At 40.4% G+C, this 17226-nt stretch overlaps 1 protein-coding gene across 4 annotated transcripts in view; it reads right to left on the bottom strand.

The window, feature by feature from the left end:
- LOC115156999 (protocadherin-15) overlaps window positions 1-17226 on the bottom strand; it is a 329145-nt gene that overhangs the window by 250087 nt on the left and 61832 nt on the right. For 2 of the 4 annotated variants that reach the window (XR_003868374.1, XM_029704834.1), the window contains exon 1: window positions 5093-5438. The exons of the other annotated variants lie outside the window; for them this stretch is intronic. The gene's annotated coding sequence lies outside the window, so the exon portion shown is untranslated. Of the gene's footprint in view, window positions 1-5092; window positions 5439-17226 lie in introns of those variants that run through there. 4 annotated transcript variants of the gene reach the window in all.

Genomic DNA, 17226 nt, shown 5'->3' with positions numbered 1-17226 from the left:
GCCAGGCGAGCTATCTAAAGGGAAACTATTCATTGGGAATAATGAGGCGGAAAGGGAATGTGATGTTGTGGAACTGGCAATAACACTGAAGGAAGGATTACTCTTACCAGTAATTAGTAGATGAGTAAAAAAACTGCCATCTTTACCTTACTTCATCGCAACGTTTCACTAGAAACTTGATAAACCTTTACAACATATTAATCCATCCAATAGCACTCTACTGTCTTGGAAAAGAAAATACCTTGCCAACAAAAAGTAAAATCTCTTTAATGTATTCTTCATTGGACATTGTGTAATGGTCTTTCCCAGAGAACTTTAATATCTATTAGGCTGGTGAAATTTAGCCCTCATTATCCACAGTGAAAGGTAATCAGGCAGGACTGGGTTGTAGTGGAGCAGGAGCCAGAGGAGAGTAATGATGGCACTGATGCCCATCAACACTAACACCGGAGCACCTTGATTTACTCATGCAAGAGAGCCTCTCTGAAACATCTCTGAAATATCTACAACCCTCGGAAATATCTGTATCAAGATGATAGTTTTAACATTTACACTGTTTGCAAACAAAATATTTGGGGTTCCGATTTGATGTGACAGTTGAACTGAGCTCATGAGACATCTACAGTATAAGTTAAATTGTTCATGAATCAATGGGTAAATATCATTCATTTAAAAGTCTAACAATGGATGTAGCAACTGCAGATTGCCCCTTTAAAAGGTCTACAAGCTCTACTAGAGCTACTGAAGCCTACATGATAAACAAGAGAATGCAAAATGAAGGCAAATAATGACAGGAATCAAAAGACTAATAATTGGTTAGATTTGGTATATTTGTGAGTGTTTTCCCCCCCATTAAAAACAATCTGTGAATGACTCATGTTCAGAGATGAATGACCTAAATCAGGGGAACAAATTAATATAATTACGCGCTTTATCATACAGATTGCCACAAATGAATGCTCCTGAGTAGTGTTTTTTTGTGTTAATCGTAATGAAAAAAAACTGTGATGCAATGGATGTTGAGCATAATGTCCTCGACACTGTGCTTTAGCTATTTATAATACAACACCGGTAAGTGAACTAAAGTATGTCAATGGACATCATTATACTTCGTAATGTGGCACTGCAGAGGGCTGCAGCACAAAAGATTGCAAGCCTGAAGGTATTCAGCTCCATGGACAGCAGCCCCAATAATGTCCGTACTGTTCAGCACCATGGACAGCAGCCCCAATAACGCCAGTACTGTTCAGCACCATGGACAACAGCCTCAAGCACACCAGTACAGTTCAGCACCATGGACAGCACTAGCATCCTCAATAGTGTACAAAACATTAGGAACACCTGCTCTTTCCATGACATAGACTGACCAGGTGAATCCAGGTGAAAGCTATGATCCCTTTATTGATGTCACCTGCTAAATCCACTTCAAATCAGTGTAGATGAAGGGAAGGTGACAGGTTAAAGAAGGATTTTAAAGCCTTGAGATAATTGAGACATGGATTGTGTATGTGTGCCATTCAGAGGGTGAATGGGAAAGACAAGAGATTTCAGTGCCTTTAAACGTGGTATGGCAGTAGGTGCCAGGCCCACCGGTTTGTTGGAAGAACTGCAACACTGCTGGGTTTTTCACGATCAACAGTTTCCTGTGTGTATCAAGAATGGTCCACCACCCAAAGGACATCCAGCCAACTTGATACAACTGTGGGAAGCATTGGAGTCAACATGGGCCAGCATCCCTGTGGAATGCTTGACACCTTTCAGTCCATGCCCCAATGAATTGAGGCTGTTCTGAGGGCAAAAGGGGTGCAACTCAATATTATGAAGGTGTTCCTAATGTTTTGTATACTCAGTGTAGATCCAATAATATCAGTAGCCCCAATAGCCCCAGCCTATTCAGCACCATGGACAGCAGCCACAAAAGCACCAGTACTGTTCAGCACCATGGACAGCACCCATCACTACATTTTCAGTACCATGGGCAGAGTCAGCTGGACAAACAAAGGCTGTTTGGTAGCATGAGCACTTTAAAAACAAATATTTGGATTTATAAGTGTCCAACTTGCTTTCTTTTTCTGATATGAGCAGAGGAATGCAGAGAAATAACATTATTTGAGCCAGCAATTGTATAAAATAACTTTCACAGCTGACTGCCTCAAGGGCTCTAAATAATAAACCCAAAGCCAAACTCATCATTCTCAAATGTAGAGGAGACAAAGGCGAAAGTGTTGACTGAGTTTTCAAGCACTTTAATCCAAAACACAGACCCTGATTCACATAGTCTTTTTGAAGGTCTAACATCCATAGCAGAAGTCAAACCTCTCCGTAAGTGTTCTGTTCCTCCGTCCTCTGGATGGAAGTGAACTGATTTTATGCAGGTTTGGGGAGAATGGACCTGACAGACGCAGCAAACGGCATTTGTTTCAAATGACAAGCTTATTCGATGAATCCCTCTTTCGTTATTTTCTCCCTGTTCTGTTCACTGCTGCTGGCTACAGATTGGTCTAGGTGGCAATGATGGATAGTTGGAACAAACATTTCTGGACAGCTAATTAAAGAAATCTAATTCGATAAGGGGGCTCCAGACTTAAAGAGCATTAAATGCAGTGCCTGAAAGCAGGCTGAATCCAATTACCCATTGTCTTTAATGAGAGGGAGAAAGCTTAACAAGCTATTGGCACCTAGACTGATTATTTGGAGTATGATCCAAAAATGTTTTGGTCTCCTTTGATGAGCAACATTGAAAGACATTTAGAAATATAGTAATTATGTCTAAATGTAAAAATGGACACAGCCAAGTACTCAACTGCTCTACAATTCCCTCTCTCTACTACTGGATACAAACAGACAAGACAACTGAATGAGAGCTAGACATGCCTCTTGTAGACATAGTAAACACAATTCAGTGAGTATCAGGTAACGGTTAAATGCTAGAAGCAGCTTGTCAGGACCCTAACCAGGAAGGGTCCTGACTTCTGACTCAGTGAGATCAGTGATGAGCCCACGGCAATGTATACCCAGCCGAAATGGTAAACACGATGACCTGGCTAAACATCAGCATCCTCATCTTACACTTGGAGAAGGTTACTATTGCGTCCAGCCCAGAGGTTATGCTTAAGCAACGGGATGAACTCTTGTAGCTTAGCATATGGCCCATTGATTTAACATCAGTTCTGGGCTGCATTTGACTTGTGTGTGGAGGCTGACAAAGTGCAGTATGTTTTTAAGACACTTTTAGATATTGAATTAACATTCCTCATACAGCATTATGTCATCAGGCACCAGAGAAAGGAAGGCTTGTATTATGCCATCAGATGTCAGAGAAAGGAAGGCTTGTATTATGTCCTTCAGGTGTCAGAAGAAAGGAAGGCTTGTATTATGTCATCAGGTGTCAGAGCAAGGAAGGCTTGTATTATGTCCTTCAGGTGTCAGAAGAAAGGAAGGCTTGTATTATGTCATCAGGTGTCAGAGCAAGGAAGGCTTGTATTATGCCATCAGATGTCAGAGAAAGGAAGGCTTGTATTATGTCCTTCAGGTGTCAGAAGAAAGGAAGGCTTGTATTATGCCATCAGGTGTCAGAGAAAGGAAGGCTTGTATTATGTCCTTCAGGTGTCAGAGAAAGGAAGGCTTGTATTATGTCATCAGGTGTCAGAGAAAGGAAGGCTTGTATTATGTCATCAGGTGTCAGAGAAAGGAAGGCTTGTATTATGTCATCAGGTGTCAGAGAAAGGAATGCTTGTATAATGTCATCAGGTGTCAGAGAAAGGAAGGCTTGTATTATGTCATCAGGTGTCAGAGAAAGGAAGGCTTCTATTATGTCATCAGGTGTCAGAGAAAGGAAGGCTTGTATTATGTCATCAGGTGTCAGAGAAAGGAAGGCTTGTATTATGTCATCAGGTGTCAGAGAAAGGAAGGCTTGTATTATGTCATCAGGTGTCAGAGAAAGGTTGGCTTGTATTATGTCATCAGGTGTCAGAGAAAGGAATGCTTGTATTATGTCATCAGGTGTCAGAGAAAGGAAGGCTTGTATTATGTCATCAGGTGTCAGAGAAAGGAAGGCTTGTATTATGTATGCAGTAGCAATTATGCATATGCAGATGTATGCAACACCCTTGATAATGCACAAACGTGTATGTTAATGTGAATCCAGCTACTGTGAGCCTAAACACTGAGAAAGGATGGTACCACTTTATTTGGATAGTTCATCTGTAGATGCTCTACACTCTTTCAACTAACTATCTACTAACCTTAACCCTAGCCCTAATCCTAACCCTTATTCTAAACCATACCCTAACTGTAACCTTAGCAAGCAGGCATCCATGACATCCAAATGTGAGTAGCTTCACGATTTTGCTCCTGCTTAAAGATGCGCAAAATTCCAGAAGCATTGACAATAAATTGAACTTTTCCTTTTTTTAAACCGATGTAGGCTACCCCTCTTTTTCACAGATCAGTTTGGGACCTTGGGGATTCAATTCTGATTCCGGAATCCTTGGGACATCCCTACCCTAAACCCTATCCCTTACCGAACCCTAAGTTTAACCGTTTTAAATGTTAACTTCAAATGGGGTAGGGACATCCCAAGCCTAACAAAAGACACTTTCGTTTGCAGTTGAGAATGTTCACGCTAATTGGATGACCCTTTGCATAATCATGCCTGCATTAAGTACAACGGGATAATGTAACTGTACACTTAAAATAGATAAATATACTATTGTAAACCTTTAATTCACATGCGTGTTATTGCAAAGGTTCGGAATTAACGAATTCCCTATAGTTTTGTAGGTATGGGATAACGATATTCACGTTGTGGTGTCATGTGGAGAAAATCCGGTTACACGTTCGTATGCGTTCTATAACAAGTAAATACAGTAATCCCGGCAAATAATAACTTGGCCATTATATCCCAAAAAAGTCGTTCACCCAGGATGACCATTCTATGAAACGGACAAATAGTGACAGCCAGTCTGATACACTGACTTTAGTAGGACCCTGCAATAGACTGGCACTTCATTCTGTAAAATCCTTAGAATAAAAACATCTCAAACACTCTTTTCTTCTAAAAAATACAAGTAATGGGCAGAAAAAGACTTACCATTAGCTCTAAAGCCATGTAAATCCTGTCCCGATAGTGCTTCTTAGAGAAAAACGCATCCCGAGGAATCCCTGAACATCAGGAACTCTATCGCCCTCTGTCTGCTTTGCCTTCCCGTTCCCGTTCTAAAGTGGCATTCAGAAACAGAAATCACACGCACTCCTCCTGCGATAAGTGGCAAAGTAGCCAGTGTGGAACTTGCTTGTATCGGAATAGGCTCCGTCGGAATTGATGACTGCTACTACTCGAGCGCCTTAATAACAGTAGTCCCCTTGGGTACTCTATGTATTAACCAGAGCGTCGCTGCTCAGAGAGGAAATATCCATTGAAGCCGTGAATTCACAACAGCACTACATCGCCGTAATCTAAATAGGACACAGTAAAACACTCAGATTATAGGCGCAGAGTACAATTCATGTGCCCGCTGCGGATAGCTCACTATGGGCAGACCCAGCCTGGTCTATACACTAAAAGCAACATAGTACACGTAAATCCGGGACACTCGAATTAGTATGATCCTGTGTGTTATGCTTGGAATGGTTACATAAAACAGATGGAGGTAAGGCGGTTGATCAGGATGGGTGAATGTATAATGCAAACGTCTAACAGCCCAAAGGTTGCGAGTTCAAATCTCATGATGGACTACGTTAGCATTTTAGTTAATTAGCAACTTTTCAACTACTTACTTCTTTTGAGCTACTTTTCAACTACTTAGCATGCTAGCTAACCCTTCCCTAGCCTTAACCCTTTAGCTAACCCTTCACATAACCCTAACCTTGACCAATTTAGCTAATCCTTCCCCTAACCCTTTAACTAACTCCTAAACTTAACCCTAACCGTCATAGAAAATGTGTGATAGACATCCACAAATGAATACATACCATAGGAAAAATAACATATCATACTAAATGGAGTGTGATGGATTTACGTAGAGAATAATACGAATGGACCTGAGACCAGACTACAACCAAGCATGAGCTGTGTTCAAATCAAATTGTATTAGTCACATGTGCCTAATACAACAGGTGTAAACCTCACAGTGAAATGCTTACTTACGAGCCCCTAACCAACAATGCAGTTAAAAAAAATATGGATAAGAATAAGAAATGAAAGTAACAAGTCATTAAAGAGCAGCAGTAAAATAACAATAGTGAGACTATATACAGGGGGTACCAGTACAGAGTCTATGTGCCGGTTAGTTGAGGTAATATGTACATGTTGGTAGAGTTATTAAAGTGACTATGCATTGATGATAACAACAGAGAGTAGCAGTGGTGTAAAAGAGGGGGATTGGGGGGGGCAATGCAAATAGTCTGGGTAGCCATTTGATTAGATGTTCAGGAGTCTTATGGCTTGGGGGTTGAAGCTGTTTAGAAGCCTCTTGGACCTAGACTTGGCGCTCCGGTACCGCTTGCCGTGCGGTAGCAGAAAGAACAGTCTATGACTAGGGTGGCTGGAGTCTTTGACAATTGTTAGGGCCTTCCTCGGACTCCGCCTGGTATAGAGGTCCTGGATGGCAGGAAGCTTGGCCCCAGTGATGTACTCACTAGCGGTTCTGGGGGGGGGGGGGGGGGGGGGGGGGGGAAGTGACAACAATTTTGGACCCCCTTGTATACCCCCTAAATGTGGAGTATGAAATTATTTTTACATAACAAATTTTTGCTATCTTTCTTTTTTTACATCTGCTATTAGACAGTGGCAACGATGATGATTACGAACATGGTATTTTGCCTGCTAATGTCTGCAATGCAGTGAAGAATGTGATATGACAACAATAACGTCTAATGTAACTGGCCCCTCTAACAGTACAAGTGGCCCCAGCTTGGCCCCCCCAATTGAAATGGTCTAGAACCGCCACTGGATGTACTACCCTCTGTAGTGCCTTGTGGTCAGAGGCAGAGCAGTTTCCATACCAGGCAGCGATGCAATCAGTCAAGATGCTCTTGATGGTGCAGGATTTTGTGGAGCGACAGGTAACGATGTTGTACCTATTCAAATAACTAATGACTCCTCAACATGTTTCATGATCGTGGAATGCCAAGAGACTGTTGACTATTGTGTGAGTATAGTACTGTAGCCTACACTTACTCTTGCCAAATTGCTTTTTATTTATGTTAATTTTTTAAATTATAAAGTGAAAATTGCATCATCAAACTTCCTACTACTAAGTGTAACAGTATTGCTTCTGTCCCTCTATTCGCCCCAACCTGGGCTTGAGCCAGGAATCCTCTGCACACATGAACAACAGTCACACTCAAAGCATCGTTACCTGTTGCTCCACAAAACCCACAACCCCAGCAGAGCAAGGGAAATAACAAATTCACCACAAACTAGCTAGCAATTTCACACTAGTTACATAAGCATGGACCAACAGCATCGTCTATTTTTGGTCCTTTTTCTGGCGCGGTCCAGACCGGCCTTGATTTCAACGTCCATGGATGTTGATTTTAGGTCTGTTCCGGACCGGACCAAATCTGAACCAGTCATAGACGTCTGTGTTTGCTTCAGATTTATCATTAGAATAATACCCAGCATGCTTTGCAAGTCTTTGTTTTTACATGATATTTACATTTTGGTCATTCAGCATGCATGCAGGACTTTAGGCGCTTTGGATAAAAGTGTTTGCTAGATGGCATACATTATTATATTCATACCTCTTGACTTATTCAATATTTTGAAAGACTGAATTGAAAATGTATTAAAATAAAAAAATTCTCTCACCCATATACACACACAATTCCCAAATAATGACAAAGTGATTTATTGAAAATGAAATACAGAAATGTAATTTACAAAAGTATTCACACCCATTCGCTATGAAACTCAGGTGCATCCAATTTTCCTCCCCAATGTCCTTACAACTTGATTGGTGTCCACCTGTGGCCAATTCAATTGTTTGGACATGATTTAGAAAGAATCACACCTGCCTATATAAGGTCCCACATTTGACACTGCATGTCAGGGCAGAAACTATAGCATGAAGTACAAGGAACTGTCCGTAGAGCGCCAAGATATAATTGTGATGAGGCATATATCTGGGGAAGGGTATAAAACAATTTCTAGAGTGTTGAAAGTTTTCAAGAGCACAGTGGTCTCCATCATTGGGAAATTAAAAAATATGGAACTACCCAGACTCTGCCTAGAGCTGGCCATCCAACCAAACTGAGCAAACATGCAAGAAGGACCTTGATCAGGAAGGTCACCAAGAACCCAATATCAACTCTGACAGAACTACAGAGTTCCTTGGCTGAGATGAGAGAACATCCCAGTCTCTAAAGCACTTCACCAATCTGGGCTTTATGGGAGAGTAGCCGGAAGCCACTGCTGAGAATAAGGCACATGACAACATGCATGGTGTTTTTAAAAAGGCACTTGAAAGACTAAGTGCATAAGGTAAATGTTAATGTGTTTTGATGACAGAAACATTTAACTCTTTGGCCTGAATGCAAAGAGCTATGTCTGGAGAAAACCAGGCACAAATCATCACCCATCTAACACAATCCGTACCATGAAGCATGGTGGTGGTATAATCATGCTATTGGGATGCTTTTCAGAAGCAGGGACTGGGAGACTGGTAAAGGATAGAGGTAATAATAAATAAAACCAAATACAGGCAAGTTCTTGATGAGAACCTGCTTCAGAGTGCAAACTACCTTAGACTGGGGTGAAGATATCAGTTCCAACAGGACAATGACCCCAAGCATACAGCAAAAGCAATGCTGGAATGGTTTCAGACCAAGAATGTGAAAGTCCTTGACATAGCCAAAGCCCAGACTTGAATCCCATTGAAAATCTGTGGAAAGACTTGAAGATTGCTGTTCACCGCCGCTCCCCATCTAATTTAACAGAGCTTGAGAAAATCTGCAAGGAAGAATAAGAGAAAATCCCAAATCCAGATGTGCAAAGCTGATAAAGACATACCCAAGACAATTCAAAGCTGTAGTCAACATCAGGAAAATATGTATTTTCAATGTCAAGAAAATGTATTTTCACCTTTCATTCAGAACCTAAAATGAACCTAACATCAAGGTCTGGAAAATACGTCTTTTCAATGTCATTTTACACACTAGGATGGGTCTACAGTCATATTGTGTTTCCACCTCTAATAGTAAAAGGGTTGGGGGTGCAGAGCAATTATAGCATAGTGGCTTTACCTTCTGTCCATCTGTTCAGTGAGTAGGATTACATCAAATCCTGTTGAGCCAGGGTATTCAGAAAGCCAAGGACTAGTAGTAAGTGGTCATCAAATCAACTGTGATAAAGTCGAGCAATGATAAAGAACGTTCTGTATTATATTTGTGTGAATGACGTAACACTAATTACTAGGTAGGTTTCCATTGACCCAGGTTTATAAAAAAAAAAACATTACGACATGTGTAATGAAAACAGCTGATAGAAAATACATTTTCTAACAATCAACACCATTTTGATCCGTTCAACAGGGTGCATTTTTATTTTGATGATGGAAACAGTGTTCTTCAACACTGAACTATAAACACAACATGCAACAAACTCCCGAGTGGCGCAGCGGTCTTAGGCACTGCAGCTCAGTGCTAGAGGTCGTCACTACAGACACTCTGGTTCCAATCCAGGCTGTATCACAACCGGCCGTGATTGGGAGTCCCATAGGGCGGCACACAATTGGCCCAGCGTCGTCTGGGTTTGGCAGGTGTAAGCCATCATTGTAAATAAGAATTTGTTCTTAACTGACTTGTCTAGTTAAATAAAAATGTAAGGTTTTACTGAGTTACAGTTCATATAAGAAAATCTGTCAATTTAAATAATTTTATTAGGCCTTAAATCTATGGATTTCACATGACTGGGTGTACAGATATGCCTCTGTTGGTCACAGATACATAAAAAAAGAGAGGGGTCAGTATCTGGTGTGACCACGATTTGCCTCATGCAGCGTGAGACATCTCCTTCGTATAGAGTTGATTAGGCTGTTGATTGTGGCCTGTTGAATGTTGTCCCACTCCTCTTCAATGGCTGTGCGAAGTTACAGGATATTGGCGGGAACTGGAACTCTGTTCACGAATTTGACATCAGAAAACCGCTCACCCACACGATGCCATAAACGCTGTCTGCCATCTGCCCAGTACAGTTGAAATTGGGATTCACACTTCTCCAGCGTGCCAGTGGCCATTGAAGGTGAGCATTTGCCCACTGAAGTTGGTTACGATGCCAAACTGTAGTCAGGTCAAGACCCTGGTGAGAACAACGAGCATGCAGATAAGTTTCCCTGAAAGTTTTTTTTTACAGTTTGTGCAGAAATTCTTCGGTTAGGCAAACCGATAATTTCATCAGCTGTCCAGGTGGTTGTTCTCAGACGATCCCGCAGGTGAAGAAGCCGGATGTGGAGGTCCTGCGCTGGTGTGGTTACACGTGGTCTGCGGTTGCGAAGCCGGTTGGACGTACTGCCAAATTCTCTAAAACGACGTTGGAGGTGGCTTATGGTAAATAAATGAACATTAAAGTCTCTGGCAACAGCTCTGGTGGACATTCCTGCAGTCAGCATGCCAGTTGCATCTGTGACATTGTGTTGTGTGCCAAAACTGCTGATTTTAGAGTGGCCGTTTATTTTCCCCAGCACAGGGTGCACCTGTGTAAAGATCATGCTGTTTAATCGGCTTCTAAATAATCCATCCACCTGCCAGGTGTGGCATAACTTTTCAAAGGAGAAATGCTCACTAATAGGCATGTCAACAAATTTGTGCAGCAAATTTGAGAGAGCTTTTTGTGCATATGGAACATTTTTGGGATGATTTATTTCAGCTCATGTTTAATTTTTGTTCAATGTATAAAGCTCTACTCCATTTTTAATTCTAAATGCCTACTGCTTGCTAAATAAAAATTTCAACTATACAAATTGTTTCTTTGCAAGGAAAGGATTGTCCTGACGTTCAATAATGCCTGAATTGCTTCGCCCTGCTTTTCTGGTTGGCTGGATACAAGTTTCACCATCCACTTATTTCAGATCTACAGGAGTGCAAGTTTCACCATGCACGGACCATGGCGATACATTCAGGCACATGAGAAGTATTAGAATGTGGCAAATATTAGTCAGTTATTGCGTTCTACTCGCAGGCTACCTGAGACATGAAACAGATAGGTGGGAGGGGATACAGGCTGTCGCCAATTTATAAATGCTTTATTTGCCTAAATGGGTAATGGAGACACTTCAACCACAACCTTTTTATTCGACACTGCACAGTGGTTGCTCAACTAAAAGTTTTGAGATTATGCTGTGGGTAGTTTGTGGTTTAGAACGGTACCCTGTGTCACTGCTTCATTGCTCCAGACCACCACAAGGGGGAGTTAGAGCACTGATTATGCTTTTGGGTCCTACTGTGACAATGAATGGGCGACATAAACCAAATAGATACCGATAATTGTGCACAACTTCAAAATTGAATTTCAATGAACTGAATGATGAGGATGAAGAAGGTGATTGAATTTAGAACAATAGTGTAAGAATTGCTATTCCCCTGTCCTGCACCCGCACACCCGGAAAAATACACTTCTTTTTTTGTTACTACTTTGGATCAAAAATAAATAATTACCAACACTCTTTCTGATAGTCTTTAATAAATACATGTTTTGGTTATCCTGACCTGGACACCATGTATTATAATAGACCATTATGTGCTATTAGCAGGACAATAGACTCACCATGTATTATAATAGACCATTATGGGCTATTAGCAGGACAATAGACTCACCATGTATTATAATAGACCATTATGGGCTATTAGCAGGACAATAGACTCACCATGTATTATACTAGACCATTATGGGCTATTAGCAGGACAATAGACTCACCATGTATTATAATAGACCATTATAGGCTATTAACAGGACAATAGACTCACCATGTATTATAATAGACCATTATGGGCTATTAGCAGGACAATAGGCTCACCATGTATTATAATAGACCATTATGGGCTATTAGCAGGACAATAGACTCACCATGTATTATAATAGACCATTATGGGCTATTAGCAGGACAATAGACTCACCATGTATTATAATAGACCATTATGGGCTATTAGCAGGACAATAGACTCACCATGTATTATAATAGACCATTATGGGCTATTAGCAGGACAATAGACTCATGCCAACACCTCCCTGTAGTTTGATACTATGTGCAAGGCAATTGATCAGCATTAAAAACTTTGTGGATGGGGCCTCCCGAGTGGCACAATGGTCTAAGACACTGCATCGCAGTGCAAACTGCGTTGCTACAGATGCTGGTTCGATACCCGTGCTGGCCGCGACCGGGAGATCCATGAGGCAATGGTGGGCTTTTGGTTTCTCTCCCTCTAAAAACATAATTAAATCATTATAAATAGCAAACTGGCTTTATTTACAAATTAGTAAGAATGTCTCATCCTATGGCCTTTTTCATCGCTCACTTTCAGTTATTTGAAAACAAATTAATCTCCAAAATAGTTATTTTTTAAACAAACCATACCATAGAAAGTTGGTTGCAATTTCAGTTGAAATTTAAATTGCAATTTCCACCAGAAAAGACAGAAAAAATAATACAACAAGTATTGTGGTTAAACTCAAATATACTAATTGATAAGAAAAACTTTATTGGCTGTACTAGATTTTTAGTTCCTCCTGAAAGCCCTAATCTGCTCACTTAAATGAATAGAGATCCTGGTCATGGTGCTACAGTATGTTGTTATAGCATAATCAAAGTGAGGACAAATCAGCGATCTGCTGTATACTTATAACCTACTGTAAGGTGAAAGTCACACCTTTCCAGTACTCCTCACCGCGCCCCAAACTCCACCTGAAAAAAGCGCATTGATTGCCAAGAAACGAGTTCGTTTTGCTAGATCCTTAAAACGTGTACGCAGCATGTGTGTGTTGGAGTCACTTAATTCTTAATTGATCTACCGTTTCTATCATAGGCCACTGTAATCGATGAGGGCTCAGGGCGGTACCATTCTGCTCGTCTGATTAAGGTGCTCATGGATCAGATTTCAACTTTGAAGACTGAGATTGAGTCATTGAAGGCAGACCAGCAGAAAGAGAAACAGTAGATCATGAGGGCAGAGAAACGGGTGACAGCTGATGCATTGGTCCAGAGCCAGGCGGTATTGGCAGAGAGTCACTCGTCATTGGCGGAGAGTCAGGCGGCATTGGCGGAGAGTCAGGCGGAGAATGACCCGTTCAAGAGGGAGAGGAACGAGATGGAGTCACAATCCATGCCAGGCACACCTGTGAGCTCTGGAATTCCACCTCCGACAGGCAGAGTCAACATATGTGGCAGGTTTGTCAGGTCGTCAGTTCACCCTTATATTTTCATTCCTCTTCTGACAACAGAACTTGACCAACTGCTCACCAGGCACAGCAAGGGCGTCGTCCGGACTGTTATGCTGTTCCAAGGATGTGTAACCGAAGAGAGATACCACGAGTGGACACAAAATACCAACTGGGATGGATCCCGAAGCAAATGTAGCTTACCAGTGAACCTCCGGGTGTTCATCATTAACACTGTGTCTCAGAAATTTCTGTCCATGACTAATGCAACCCGAAAAAGCAGTAAAAGACAGAGTTAATGAGTACTTGAGATCACCAAGAAAGTCTGGACATGGCCTGCTCTCCCTTATGTAAGGAATTAGGTACTTTACCATGTTTACTACAGTAAGTACTGTAGGCTATATTTACTTGTCAGACTGCACAGTAGCCTAATAAACAAATGCAGGCGGCTTCTATCTTCAAAATGCTTGAAATGCTTTATTATCCAAATATTTAAAGCGAGTGTGGGCGACCGCATGTAAAATGTCAGATAAAGCATATACTGTATAGTACAGTATTTCTTCATCAGCATCTTTATGCTTTCATTAATAAAATAATGATAAAAATACTTTTTCAAAATGCAGATGTTTATTTCGTTATGGACCCATAACGAATTGCTATGGGAATAAATATCACTGAAAGACAGAAATATTGGAACAAAGTAGGCTAATGAAGATAAACAAATTGTTGCTTACTGGAAAATACTCTTTCAAAATTAATGGAAGAGACAGCATTCAGAGGTCAAGACAGCGCTGCTCTGAGGCAAGCATGGGGACTGGTCTTGATAAACGCAATTTTTTATTTTCACTGAATCTCAATTTGGATATTGGTTAGACTACAATTAGGGTGTGGAAATTTTAGGATTATTTTGCTCTTACTGTAGCCTACTCCCGACCGGTCACGTTGTACAGCGCCATTATGGGCTATTAGCAGGACAATAGACTCTTGTCAAGGAGGAGGGTAGGTGGAGAATTGTATCGTCAAATGTATTCCTTAGTTAGGTTGGCTGTATCACAACCGGCCAGGATCGGGAGTCCTATAGGGCAGTGCACAATTGGCCCAGCGTCGTCCAGGTTAGGGGAGGGTTTGGCCGGCCAGGATATCCTTGTCCAAAAAATAGGCACGGTGGGCTTATGGTTTCTCTCCCTCTAATAACAGAAATAAATATTTTGGCCTTTATAAATATTATTTTGGCCTTTATTCAGATTACAAATCTGAATCGCTCACTTTATTTTATTTGAATACGAAATAATCTCCAAAATATCGTTATTTTTTAAACAAAATGATTATTATTATTAATTAATTTAGAATTATGTAAAAGCCCCCCCTTTTCCTGAAAAGCTTTTTTTCTGGAGTGAAGTCATTAAGTCAAGCTAAGATAGTTAAATGGAAACTGTTGTCGCATTCAGTTTGTATGCCAACTTTCTAAATTTCGTTTTAAAAAATCACTGGACGAGTTAATGGAAACATAGCTAGTGATGAACAGGAAAAAGCATGGTTGGCATTCATTGGATTACAGATGGAATGACAAGAACTTTTGTAATTTGGTGTGCTCCACACTTTGTTGAAGCCAATTTTGGAAGCAGATGTTAGTTTCTGACAGTGTCAGCCAGTAATTGTTTAATTATTCCTGATAAATGATTTACTGTACACATTTGGGGCCATAAATTCACACATTTTGTTTATTTTTTACAACTCTTTGACCCAAAAATGTGCAAGTTATCTTTTTTTGTCATGAATCTTGTTCTGGAGGCCACACTACTGCTGAGTGGTCATTAGCTGTCACAGCCGAAAATTCATTAAATCTGATTTGTTACTCAAACCTTAACAACACGGCTAACCCTAATCCTTAACCCTAACCATAAATTAAAACCAAAATCTAATCTTAGTTTTCCTGAATTTTTACAATATTATACATTTTGACTTTGCAGCTGGCCCATCTAGCGGAAATCGCTCCGTTCTGCCTCCAGGGCAAGTTGCATAACAAAAAACATCAACCTGTGAAAAAATTACCTCTTGACGCAGGACAACATGAATTTACCACTTCAGATGTTTAAGTATTAACACAACGAAAGGTGTTTTGTGAGGGTAATTCAAATCTAAAATACAAGTGCCTCTATTACAGATGTAGGATCTTAATGTGATAACTCTTTTGTTGCTTAGAATGTTCCAGCAGGAAATGCAGATGAGCTTTGTGATTTACATAAATTCACTGAAAACCCACATTAACACTAGGTTATATTAACAGTATTGCCTACTTTTGGCCAGCTAATAACCTAACCACCGATCAAGAAACATTACGGACTAAACGTTAAAATCCTGTTGCTGCAGAATTATTTTCAAAATAAGATCCTACATCTGTACATGGTGAAACAGTAAATCAGCTGAACCGAAACCATATAACATACAAAACCAGATCAAGAAAACGTCAAGTAAAGCAAAATGAACAACCTTCCAGTCTTACTTACAGGAACTTAACACATTACAATGGCAATGTGCCAACAAAATGAGCCTCCAACACACAGAGAGAGAGACAGAGAGAGACATACAGGCAATAAAGATTTGATAGACTGGCAGCCAATTCAGAGACTAAATGTGCTCTTTTCTCATGCTTTTTTATTAAACAGGCCTCAATAACTTCTTCAACAGGACTGCCTGGGTTTGCTGTTCCAAAAGTAATTCATGTATTATTTGGAAAGCGAGAAAGGCAAAGGATCATTTTCACCAGCTTTGTAATGCCCCTCTCTGTAACGACTTTCCCTTTTGTTCCCAACACACACAGGGTATTTGGATGCACTGTTGCCTCACATAGTCTAATAAGGCAAATGGTGGAACTAATATGCAAATCTCCCTCTAAGTAATTGATGCATGTAAACATTCCTGATGCATATGTGCATGCTGAAATGAAAAGGACACAGAAACAAATCCACCCTTATAGAGCCTATTCATTCATGCTTAAAAGGTGTAAAATGCTGATATGAATTAATTCATTATGATCACACAGGTGATTTATCTATCACGACCTGAGGCTAATGAAATATATATGTTTGGGCCTATAAATCTCAATTTCAAAGACCCATAGCAAAAAACGGCAGTCGTTCAATCAAATGTCATTTTGCTTCACAAATGATTTAGTCCATCTCAAGTTCAATGGACACAGAATCCAATTCAAGAGGTGGATCTACAGTACAAAACAACCATTCAGGTGACTGCTGCCATGCCTTTTGACTCAAGTTGTTAGCTGAGACCAACAACAAAGGTTGTTGCGTTGGAGCTCTCCACGGTGCCTGCTTCGGCTCAAAGAGAGCCGTCAAGTTAAGTGCTGACACATATCCTACTACACTATAATTTCTGTAAAAACAAAAATATTTTGATTTAGATTTGTTTTAACATTATCCAAATATCATCTTCGTCTATTAACGGACAGTCACTGTGTTTATACAGTATTTTCTGTCATTTCTTTGAAGGAACTGTCTGTAAAATAATGGAAATTGTACCGGTAATTGTTTGCCGGTTCATTTTCCGTAGTTTTTTTTTTACAGAGTACTACTGTATCATTGGATAATGATACATCCTAAAGTAGATAACAGGACAAGGAGTAGTATTTTAACCCTATAACAGCATGTAGACAGTAGACACAATGCTGTGTGCAAAGCTTCTATACTGTAGGAGGGACACTGATTAAACACACTAGCTGTGTTCGAATATTCATGCTAACTGCACTAAGCGTACTATTTGTGATGTAAATTGAGAATGCAGTATGCTTATTGGTCATAGTATGGATATAGTCAGTACGCCAAAAGTTCCCCGGATGT

The sequence above is a fragment of the Salmo trutta genome, chromosome 2, assembly GCF_901001165.1.
Source record: "Salmo trutta chromosome 2, fSalTru1.1, whole genome shotgun sequence".
In the NCBI taxonomy this organism is placed as follows: domain Eukaryota; kingdom Metazoa; phylum Chordata; class Actinopteri; order Salmoniformes; family Salmonidae; genus Salmo; species Salmo trutta.
This window is presented reverse-complemented; position numbering and strand designations above follow the sequence as displayed.